Source organism: Rhinopithecus roxellana, chromosome 19 (genome assembly GCF_007565055.1).
Source record: "Rhinopithecus roxellana isolate Shanxi Qingling chromosome 19, ASM756505v1, whole genome shotgun sequence".
NCBI classification, from domain to species: Eukaryota; Metazoa; Chordata; class Mammalia; order Primates; family Cercopithecidae; genus Rhinopithecus; species Rhinopithecus roxellana.
The window spans coordinates 12,697,148-12,709,502 of NC_044567.1; the positions used below are offsets into that span (position 1 = coordinate 12,697,148).

General features: G+C 37.2%; 1 protein-coding gene across 1 annotated transcript in view; it reads right to left on the bottom strand.

The window, feature by feature from the left end:
* Positions 1–9,436, bottom strand: part of KCNJ16 (potassium inwardly rectifying channel subfamily J member 16) — a 59,059-nt gene extending 49,623 nt beyond the window's left edge. The window contains exon 1 of the mRNA XM_010353123.2: positions 9,389–9,436. The gene's annotated coding sequence lies outside the window, so the exon portion shown is untranslated. The remainder of the gene's footprint in view (positions 1–9,388) is intronic.
* Between the last annotated feature and the right edge of the window lie 2,919 nt (positions 9,437–12,355).

Here is a 12,355-nt window from a genome sequence, read left to right on the forward strand (position 1 = left end):
ATTGCTTTTTTATTTGCATACGTTTAAGGGATGTAGGTGCAGTTTTTAAAAATTATTATTTTACTTTAAGTTCTAGGGTACATGTGCACAACGTGCAAGTTTGTTACATATGTATACATGTGCCATGTTGGTGTGCTGCACCCGTTAACTTGTCATTTACATTAGGTATATCTCCTAATGCTATCGCTCCCCGCTCACCCTACCCCCTGGCAGACCCCGCTGTGTGATGTTCCCCACCCTGCGTCCATGTGTTCTCATTGTTCAGGAATTGGGGTTCTTTAGAGGACATACACTACTGGTTAAAAGTCCATGCCTTTACTACAATGACTACCTAGTTCAAATCTAGCTATGTCGTTTACTGACTGTGTGACTTCAGAACATCATGACCTCTCGGTGCTTCTGTTTCTTTATCGTAAAAATAAAGCCTGTTATGAAGACTCAATCAATATTTTTAAAGCATTTAGAACGGTGCATGGCACATGTTTAGAACCCTGTGTTGTGAAATTAAAAAATAAATGGAAAATGTCATGTCTGCTGTAAAATGACACGTTCCTTTGTTATTGGCAGGCGAGCATTGTGTAAGTGTCTCCCTGTAGTTGCATATGGTCCACGAAAGATTCAGAAATACTTTCTTTTTATGACTTTGATGACAGAACATTTGAGATGTGGAAATAAACCCTTTAGCAAGATGATGATGTCACCTGTCATTGACACTATACATATGATACAGAGAAAACATGGAGTCTTTGAAATACACAAAATCTACTCAACTAAGTAGCCTTGAAGGAAGATAAACTGAGGCAGAAGATTATGATGAAAGCGTTGGCCAAACACAATCTAAGAAAGAAATAGAACAAAAATTTATAGACGATGGTGCCAATAAGCAAGTAGTTTTCACAATATAGGTTTGGTATAAACATCTGAGGGTCTATTTCCTATCTTTAAATTTTATTATTATTATTAGTGATCAAGGAATTTTACTAGTGTTTCTTAATGTATCTCTGTCATTCTCCTCAGCTTAAAGGAGAGATAAGCTACATGAAAGCAGGGCAAACACCTGTGGAAAGTGGTTGGTGGATTAGCAAAATCAGCATAATTCCATGAGCAAAAGGATTGGCTTTGGTGTAGGGGACCTGGTTGCTATCCATTCAGCACCACCGCTCTACCAAAGAAAATGAAGCAAACACCAGGGAATCTTATAGAATCCAAACTTATTAAAATGTCTACCATGAATGGATTCCTTTGTGTTTTGCTTTTAAAAAGAGAGGTAATCAAACATCAGATAGTCGACACGAGACTCTGAAAAATTATTAAAAGTTTAACGCTTCCAAAACTCGTTTGTGTGTATTAATCTCATTTTATGTGTGTTAAAGAAGCAAGCCATTCTATCACAACACGCATCAGGTGGATTACGACTCTCTCCTACCACTTAGTGTACTCTTTGATGGCAGGGACTATGTCTCTATCACTTGTTTCATATTCTGAATGGACATGTCAGAGGTGGTATATTTGGATTGTACCAATTTAACTAACTGAGACTACATGTCTCAGAATTCCATTCCCTTCAGTTATAATATATGTCTCTTTACATATTTAATATATATAATATATATAATCCCAGCTACTCGAGAAGCTGAGGCAAGAGAATTGCTTGAACCTGGGAGGTGGAGGTTGCAGTGAGCTGAGATGATGCCACTGCACCCTAGCCTGGACAATAAGGCAAGATTCCATCTCAATAATAGATATACATATTCTCCAAGCAGTTCTGCTTCTGTAATCAAACCTTGACTGTTCAAACTTATTAACTGTTTGTTGAGGGAATGTATAAATGAATGAGGGAAATATCTTTATTTTATAGATGAAGAAACTGGTGACGGAGAATTACTTTCAGATAATAATAAATGTATAATAATAGGAAGACAGCAACTCCTGACTTTGGGCCCAGTGTTCTTTCTGCTGATCCACAAATGCCTCTTTTAGTCTATCTTACTTATCCCCCAGTATATAGAAGAACCGAGTCTTTGTAGGTGAATTTCTACTACCATCTTAGGCACTCCATCCAGGCGTGAAAAGATGTTCTGGCCACCGACTCCATAAAGACAGTGGCAGCAAGTTAATACCAAAGTATAAAGCACAGGGAATGGGCAACTTCAAAAGAGGGGAGAGCCTTGACAAGCAATTACCATGTTTTTGGTGTTAGTTGTAGTTCCATTTCTTGGAAATACCCACCTTACCTCTGAACCAAGGGTCTTTGATAAGTAGGAAAACACTAATTAGCTTCTTTTATCTCTTCTGTGCTCTCCACATGTTCAATTAAATTCTTCTCTCTAGAATCAGTCCCAGGTAACTGGGAAAGAGTTCAGTATTAGAACTATAGTTTTAAGTAATTTGGGGGCCTAGAAATGGACACTAAAAACATTCTCCCATCTAAGTCACTCTCTAGGTCATACTCACTTTTGTATTCCATTTCGCCCCCTGCCACTCTGCTTTTATCTTCACACCAAAAACCCTACACTCTGAACACTGAACTTCTCACATTTCCCCAAGTCTGTTAGGCTCTTTATAATTAGGCAGACAACTTTTCTTCCTTCTAGCTAAAACCTAAGTACTGTATTACTTCCACAATAAAACTTCCCTTGATTTCCCAGGCACAGTTATTTTTTCTGTCAGTGTCCTCCTTTGCTAGGCTTTGATTTTCCCAATGTCATGGAGCTGATTGACTAATTTTTACATGCCTAGTGGCCAATAGAACAAGTCATACTCCACCTCTACCTAGAAGAAAGGAAAGAACATTGCTCAATTCATGAAGCCAAAGTGTAAAAGACAGCAACCTTCTGTTTACTGAGTGGCAGCATGGTCACTGAATGCTACTATTTTGGTGTCTAAAATAACCAGGTCCACAATATTGTATTAATGGTATAGCAATTATCATGGTATTACTTTGTGAATAATTAATACAGACACTTATTTTACAGAAACACACACACACACATACAGAGCATAGTGACTCTGAACAACTAACGTCTTGAGGACACAATTTTGGACTTCTCCTTCTCACCTGTTAACTCTGCTAACTCTGTACCCCTGTGTTTCTGATGCACAAGCTGCCCCAACAGAGCACAACTAAATTCCATACACAACTCGAGAAACAGTACCCACTGCTTACAACAGCAAAAACAGGGATGAGCTAACTCAATAGTGCAGAAACACACAAACAGTATTCTGCCTACAGCAATATAATTGCATAAAACATTGTCCTGATTTCTATTGTACTTGATTCCTGTGTGTGGAAAGTGCATGCTTGCTTCTGTTTGGTTTTGCTTGGGTCTGTGATTTGCTTTGTTTAGTTTTTTCTCTGTGAATGTTTCTTTAGCTTTTAACCTCCAAGTGCAAATGGCCTAATCTTATCTTCAGCTCAATATTGTTATCTAATACAGTTAAATAAAATTTTAGTCATGAGGAAATGAAACCACCTCCTATTCCCATAAAGCCTAAATTTCAATGTGTGTAAATCATAAGTCTTAGATAATTTGTTCACATTAGCCACACCACATACTCCTTGGGCGTGAGGTTGAACCACCCACAAATTCGCTCAATTCTGATCCAAATGGAAGGGCAAGTTGAAAAATAAAGAGGGTTCTTGATATGACAGTCCTGGTGCATAATTCATCATCTTTAATACTCTGGCACTTTCCCAAATTTTGGTTGCAAGTCTGGGAAGGATTTTGCTTTCTCAATAAAATAAATAAATAGAACTCAATAACAGATGGCAAGAACACTAACAGGTCAGCTAAGAACCGAATTCATTCATCAGATATGGCTAAGTGTGTCTTGCGCTTGCCTACTGGTGAGAGCTATTAAGTCCTAGTTTAGCAGACCCCATGTGCTGTCTTCAGTATAGGAAAACCTTGAATCAGAGATCTAGCGAACAATTTTGTGGTCCAGCCATTAGGCCAGGTACCTTGTTTTGTGAGCGTACTTTAGATTATTTTCCCAAAGTAGAGACAGAATGTCCTGAATTACCCATTGTTCGGCTCAGCCTCACATGAGATGAAGAGAACGCATAGTTGTGAAAAGACTGGCCAAGTTTGTGGGTGAGTAGATATTTTTCTGGGGCAGAGCCAACTAACTAATCAAGTAGTAACCAAACCCAGGAATTTTCCCTCACAAAATTCATCCTTTAATAGGACTTCTCAAAATTTTCCATTAGAAAAAATAAACCTTTCAAAGCAGAAGAGAAATGAGTACATTACCCCTATTACTACCGCAAATCTGGGGGTATTTGAGGATATAAGACAAATGACTGTGCCTGAGCTCAAAATATTCCACAGTCTTATGATATTTTTTATTTTAGTCTTAAATATAAATATATATTTATTGTTGGATGTATAACCATACCTACATTATGAAAATATTTTTAAAGTGTTTATCAGTAAAATTACTTAGTTCTTTTACTCCCCATCCAAATTATTGAGTGAAATTAATGCTTCTAAAAGGTATACGATGTTATTCTCATGGTTTCTCAGAGATCTTGGTATGTTGCTACTACTGTAAACATAGTTATTCAGAGGCAGGACTCAGACATATGAACTACATGGAAACATGGAGGAAATTATATAACAGCCAAACTATATGATATGGATAGTGATTTTAATGGAAGAGGAAGCAATGTCACAGTGTCTCAAAAATAACTTACTCTTTACCTCAATTTAAAAAATCATTTTCTCTTTAACCAAGTTGTATTACAAAAAAGCCATAGCATTAAAAATACTGTATTGCCAGATGTGGTAGCTCACACCTGTAATCCCAGCTCTTTGGGAAGCCGAAGTGGGTGGGTTACTTGAGGCTAGGAGTTTAAGACCAGCCTGGCCAACATGGTGAAACCGCATTTCTACTAAAAATACCAAAATTAGCCGGGCATGGTGGTGGGTGCCTGTAATCCCAGCTACCTAGGAAGCTGAGGCAAAAGAATTGCTTGAACCTGGGAGACGGAGGTTGCAGTGAGCCGAGATCATGCCACTGCACTCTAGCCTGGGCAATAGAGTAAGACTCCATCTAAAATATATATAAATAAATAATAAAACAAAAATGCTGTACTAAATTAATGGATGCTTCTATATGCAAATGATGGTATTTTTAGGCAACTCCATTTTATGAAATTTAATATTATATGATTACTAAAGTATGATTCTTAATTTCTTTTACAGAAATGGAAGCTTGAAACATATAATGTCTAATAACTGGATGGCAAAAGACAATCAGGATGAAGTTGGATTCTGTTATCGTGATGTTTAATTTTATGTGTCAACTTAGCTAGGCTATGGTACCCAGTTGTTTGATCAAACATCCGTCTGGATATTGCTAGGAAGATACATATTAGATGTGAGGAACATTTCTCATCTGTAGACTTTCAGAAAAGCAGATTATTATCCTCCATCACGTAGATGGGTGTTATCTAATCGGTTGCAACCCTTAAGAGCAAAAACCAAGGTTTCCTGGGAAAGGAGTTCTGCTTCAAAAGTGTAACATACCAATTCCGTCCAAGTTTCCTATTCTGGCATACTCTGCAGATTTGAACTCAGTACTGCAATGTCAACTCATACTGGAATTTCTACCAGCCCGCTCTACAGATTTCATACTTCCCAGCCATCATAATTGCTTTAGCCAATTCCTTAAGATCTCTCTGTGTTTTTCTCCCTCTCGCTCTCCTGTATCCTGTTTCTTCTGTTTCTCTAGAGATCCTTGACTAATAACCAAACGTTAGAAGAAGAAAAAGACCATTTTAAGAGAACTGTCAGAGTGAGTTTCTGACAGTGGAAAATCTTGTAATAGAGTTCATAGTGAAAATAGTATCTCAGTGTCTAAAAGTTCTTAATTCCACAAGCACACCCAGGACAATATTAACCTGCCTCAAACCTGGCTATCACCCTCTTGCCTTCCTGGAAAAAAGTTCAATTGGTTGGTGTGCTAATTGTACTTTAGGTTATGATGGTGCTGGACCATTGCATGGTTCTTAATTATTTACAGACATGCCTTTTTCTGCCAGGCTGGGGGCAGGGACCAGGTCTTTGTTATCTTTGTCCCCAGACTGTCCAGTACAGTGGCACTTAATAAATGTTTATTGATTGCATGAGAACATGGCTCTGATTTAAAATGGAATATAATAAAAAATTAAAATTTACCAAAATAAGAAGTGTTTTTGGTCATGTTTGCTAGAACACACATTTTTCTTTAAAAAAAAAAAAAATAACTGAATATTTGTTTCTCACTTAAAAGGAGAACAAATCTTATAAAATACAATCTGAAGCCATGTAACCATTTGGAGTCTTTAAAGCTATTTTTGTATAAGGAAAATAAAATTAGGAATGGAGGTGATCTTTCCGGAACATGATAAGGTAAAAATCACCTTGTTTATGCAGAGTTGTTGGATAGATCTAATTTGGGACTGTTTCTTCCCTGGATGATTGACTTTTTAAAATTTTCTTATACACCTGTCAGCAGTTTCAGATCTAGTTTTAGGAGGGGGAGAATGCGGAGCCATGGTAGTTGGTAAAAGTTGCATTTAATAGTGAGAAGCCTCTATTAGAATGTTATGTTTTGCATCCAAATCCTTGATTTCAGAGTAGAACTTACTGGAGCAAGGTGAGGGAAAAAATCTGATCCTATCTTTTTCATTTAAAAGCAGCTATACAAAAAATAAAGTCATCCACCCCTTGTGTTTAACAGAGTGAAAGAACTGCAAAGCCTAGAGTCCATAGGGCCTAAAGCATGACGATGAAAAGAATTCTCCTCCTGGTCTGCAGAGGCTAACCAGCTAAGAAAGCAAAATATAACTATCTTTGTACAGGAAAGCATTCTTCATGCAGTGCATTTCAGAGTACCTCATGTAATGCATTTCAGATAAACCATCATTTTGTTTTTCTGAAGCTGGGCCCTTTGGGCCTAAAAAATTTAACCAAGAATCAGCTATTTGAGTTTACTTTCACTTCCCATAGACATCTCAGAAGATGAGTCCTTATTACCGTGGTTTCCAGCAAAGGGACCATTTGACGATGCCAAAGCTGATGGATGGACTCACTAAAATTCAAGGAAAACAAAACAAAACAAAATACACCTAATAAGGAAAGAGGCATTTGGAGAAAGACTTTTAATTCTGTTTACTGTCCATGAAATCTACTTTTACTTAGATTTCTTAATTGCCTGTCTCTTGACAACATCCGGTTTGAGCTACAGAGGGCCTGGCTTCTGTGTTGAGATTTGTGTTTCCCTTACAAGTTTCATGTTGGTGAGCATGTTCTTAGCCTCAGCACAGCCTTGATGTTCAGAAACCTTTCTCTTTACTCCATTGGGTGCGCTGGAGGAGCTTGTCTTCATTTGCTCTCATGCTTATGCTAATTGTGTTCATTCTCACATCTATATTTTGTTCACTTCTATCATCAGCCTGTCATCCACAATACTCCTAACTGTCTCTCCACCTGTCTAAATCTACACTTCCCATGGTCTTTTCTAACCTCCAAAACCTTCCCTGACACTTGTAGCTTGCAGAATCGTATCTGTCTTGGTAAAAATTATGGCACATCTAAATGACCTCACGGATTCCTTGCTACTCTCACTCCTGCAATTTTGCTTCAGCCACACTGGCCTCTGCTATTTTGTTAACTTGCCAGGCACACCTCAGCTTTAGGGCTGTTCCATCTGCCTGAACTGCTCTTCTCCAGGGATTCTACATGGCTCACTTCCTTGCCACCTCCAGGTCTTTGGCTAAATATCACCCCCTTACTGAAGACTTCTTTGACAGTTCCATTTATAAATGGAAAATGGTGGGAGGTAGCTTTGAAAATGGCTCCCAATGATCTTCTTCTGCTGGAACTCAAATTCTTGTACAAGGACAAGTGGTGGGTTTTACTAATTTAACAAAGAGAATACCTGGATTGTTTTGGTGCCAAATATTGACTTTCAATGTCCTTTACATATTTTGCCTCAAATTATACATTTTTTTCATTTCTAATTTTCAATTAATTTATATCCAAGTCTTAACTTGTACTCACCACTAAGCTATATAATAGAAGAAACATGTATTTTTCAATATCCTCGAAGACTCTTGTTCTCTCCCAAGTTGAAATTCTTGTTGAGAAAAACATATCAAAATCGAATATTGAATTCCCCTTCCAATGCAGTCTTTTCTTCCAGTTTCAAACGTTATCAGGGTCTTGTTGTGTATGAGACTAATAATCTTAGATTTATCACAATTATCATGTTCTAAAAATAAACTTAAGCAGGATTACATCTCTTAGTTACTCAAGCGCTCGCGCGCTCTCTCTTTCTCTCTCTTTCTCTCTCGCTTTTGACTTGAATTGAACTCTGGACCTCGTTCACTTTTAAATTCTTTTTGGCTGAATTTCAGGAATTCCTTGAATGTATTCTGCAAAACAGCTGTGGTTTGAGTACTTCATGTTCCTTTATTGGTTAAAATCTGACATAAAGAGTGGCTGGTCTACATTGCCCATACTAAAGTAACAAAGGTGCATTCATGTATTTTTTTTTATTCTTAAGAATCTGGCTCTCACTAGCCATAGGAGTAATATTTAGCAGAAATACTCCAGTACTCTTTTTTCTAAAGACCTTTCAGTCCATATAATACGCATGATCACAATTCATCTAGGCTTATAGAAAAGTTATTATTTACTACCTAAATATACCAACAAGGGAAACTGTTCAATTATATATGTTAGAGAATCCAGAGAGCAAAGTTTTACAAGCTCACACTTTTCTGAATAAATACTCAAAATAAAATTTTAAGATTTTAATTGATAAGAGGAAAAAAGCTTTAGATGGATTAAGGTGAAAACAAAAGGAGAAAATTCTTCACTTTCAATTTATGTTAAAATAAATCCAGAAAAAATTGATCTTTTATTTCCTTTCAATGATTATACACAACTCTAAAAACAAGTCAATGTATATTTTCTCTGAGCGTTTTAAGGGAGGGGGCATAAAATACATATTTTTCAATATTTGCAGTTTATGTTCATAAGTGCATAAAGATGCAATAATCTGGTTCTGAAGGACATTACAGAATACTCCATATGGTATGAATATAATAAAGCCACTTTTAGACATTTACAAATAGCAGGCAAGGGCTGTTTAACAGACTCCGTAAACACCAATGTGAGACTACTTTGACCAAAGCTTCAAAATAATTTGAGGACACACTGTTCGATTCCTACTTAAAGCACTTGGATAAAAAATTAAATTATCTTCATTGCATTTAATTGATCACTAATATTTACATTTGCTGGAAACAGAGCGTTGCTGCTCTCCAAACACAGACGCCAGCAAGAGCAAAACATAGACTGAATGACGCTGTATCCATAGCAATAATAGCACTTACCTTTATTCACTGTTCCCACAGAGAATCTATGAGCTAGGTGCTCTCAGCTGGGCAATGGTAAGAATGCTCTTTAGTTAATAACAAAGGAAAGAAAAGCTCCAGACACCAAGAACCTGGGTTAACCATTGACACTGGTTTGTTCCTACAGTTCCTCCCTGGGATCTACATAGGTAGCCCCTGGCATCTTATCAAGCAAGCCATAGCCAGTCAGCTGTGGCAGCGATTACCTCACCACCTCTGTACCGCTGGAGGAGGTACAGTGTGAAGGTCACCCAAGTATATCCTGACCAAGTTTTTACTTGATCAGGGATACAAAAGAAGATTTGCTGGGCCAGAAATATGCTCAACAATGCCAGTAAGTGACTCAGATATTTACAAACAGGATTGTTGAGAGATGACCTATGGAAATGCCCATGCTAGTTTTCAGACTCTGTTGGAACAGTACAAATAAATCCTTTCATCAGAACTGTTTGTCTACATCTTAGCAGCTGAGGATTGGGATTGCATGCTGATGAAAAGTGAGACAGAATAATGACAGGTAGTTAAGCATCCATTCATTCTTTTATTTACCAAACCTTTAATGGTTATTTAGCCTGTGCTGCACAGTTCCAAAGAACTGAAGTTCACAGCTGATTAGCCCTCTGACTAATCAACATGGATGGCAGAAATTGGGGTTGGAAAGTCTTCCTTTCCTCAATGCCAGGAATCAGAGACTGAGATGGTGAATGTAATGCACGCTGTGGTATAGGTTTTGCCTGGCAGTAAGTCCTAATGGGTTAAATAAAATGGTGAGGTGGTCATGTGGTCAGTGCTCTCCAGGAGGTAGAAAAGTGAGTGATCAAGGAAGAGGTAGGTTTATAATGCTACAATCAAGAGAAAGAGCCAGAAAATGTGAAAAGCAGCCACAGGGAACTAAAGAAATAACAACCCAAAGCTCTTCAGAACCTGGGGAAGTTGTGTCCAGGAATGCTCAATAGTTGTGCTAACAAGGAATTAGTTTTTCCCTTACTCCACAGAGCAGTGGCAGCCCGGGGATCTAGGGAACCATGTCAGGCTTGGTTAACTGCAAATTTAAGAGGACTTTTCTAGGTTCTTGCTGTTTGAGGGCTGTTCGAGTTTTGTTTCCATTTTTAAAAGCATAAACACTTGAGGAAGTGGACTTCTATGTTGGCACCACTGCTTACTAGCTGTGTGACACTGAGAAACTGCTTAACCTTTCTGCTACTCCATTTTCTCATCTGTCAAATGGGGATGATAATAGCAACAACGACAACACCTATCACAGATAGATAATTCATGTTCCAAACTCTTAGCTGTCACTAAAGTATTCACATTCTGATAGGAAGACCTGTTTTGCAACTTGTTACACAATATTTGCAGAAGAGTTTGAACACCCCAAGGGACCTATCTTTTCATTCATCAATAAATGTCAGGTAAGCATTGAATACAGAGGTTGCCTTTTCTGTTAAAAAAAAAAAAAAAAATTGAAGACTAAACAAATGCCTACATTTCCATGACAATTGCAGCAACTCTCATTGTGGTGTATCCATGATGTTGTTATTCAATATTATCACTTAACACTGCTCGATTACTGCCTTGTTTGAAAGCACAGCACACTTTGTTAGAGTTCTATCCCAAAAGACTTTTTTAAGAAACCACAGACATTGACACGACTCCCTCTGCTCTGCAAAGACAATTTCAGGAAAGGTGATTTTGTGTGGGTGAGCGTTTGGATTGATCTGAGAAGATGAGGCATCTAAACGCAGCGTAAAAACAGACCATGGAGAAGAGCAAGACAGGAGGCAAGATGGGGAAACTGGATGGATTCCCAACTCCAACTGAGTCAGATCGTCATTGCGTGGCTTCATTCCTTTGTTTGAAGTAAATTCCCAGACTATCAGACACGCCCATACTCACATGTAAGTAGAAAAACACGTTCTAAAGCCAGATAAATAAAAATGATGTGTGGATTGGCTTTTCTGTTATATGTCTATGCCTCCTCAGTCTACCTTAACTGAAAATTAACTTCATTGAAGTTCAGCTTTTGTGAACTTTAATCCTCCCCCAAACAGAAAGAGAAACTGAGGTAAAGTGAAGTTGCATGTTCAAGATTTGTCAAATTACAAGAATTTGTTACTTGAATGTAGAAGTCTAAGTAATAAATAATTGTCTTTTTCAATAATCTGTAATATATTGCTGTTCTGAGATTTCAGTATTGGCCTAAGAGGAAGTTAATTGTGCAAAGGGGTTACTTATTAGAGAGAACACTCTAGCTCCGGCATTGGAAGACTGTGGCTTGCTTCCAGTTTTTGTAAGGACTCCAAGGTAAGAATGGTTTTCACAATTATAAATTGTGGGGGGAAAATTAAAAGAAGAATGATATTTGTGACATGAAAATGATATGAAATTCACATTTCTGTGTCTATAAATCATGTTTATTGGTACATAGGCCTATCCTTTTTTTTTTTTTTTTTTTTTTTTACTTACTGTCAATGAAGGCTTCATATTACACAACAGAATTCAGTGACCTTCAAGATCTCAACAGAGACTGTGGTCCTTAAAGCCTAAAATATTTTATGTCTGGCCCTTTACAGAAAAAAAAAAAAAAAAAAAAAGAAAAAAAATCTAGCTAAGCCATAAAATCCACTCTTCTCCAAAGGAAGGTTCCTCTTTTCTGATTAATGATTTTCCTCTCACCGTTAAGTCCAAGTCAACTGCATTTCTATGACTTAAAATCCTATCTTTCCTTCAATATTCCTTTTACTAACTCTTTCCTTGCCTACTATAAATATCAATAAATAATTTCAAAAATAATAATAAAGAATAATTCTCTTTAAAGGCACTATGTTTTTCATTCTATATATTTTAGCTTTTAGTTGCCCATCTTATTTCCTTTACTAAATTCTAAATATTAATGGGTAGGAAATTACGAAATCTCATTCATCTTTTTTTTTTTAATTTTTAATT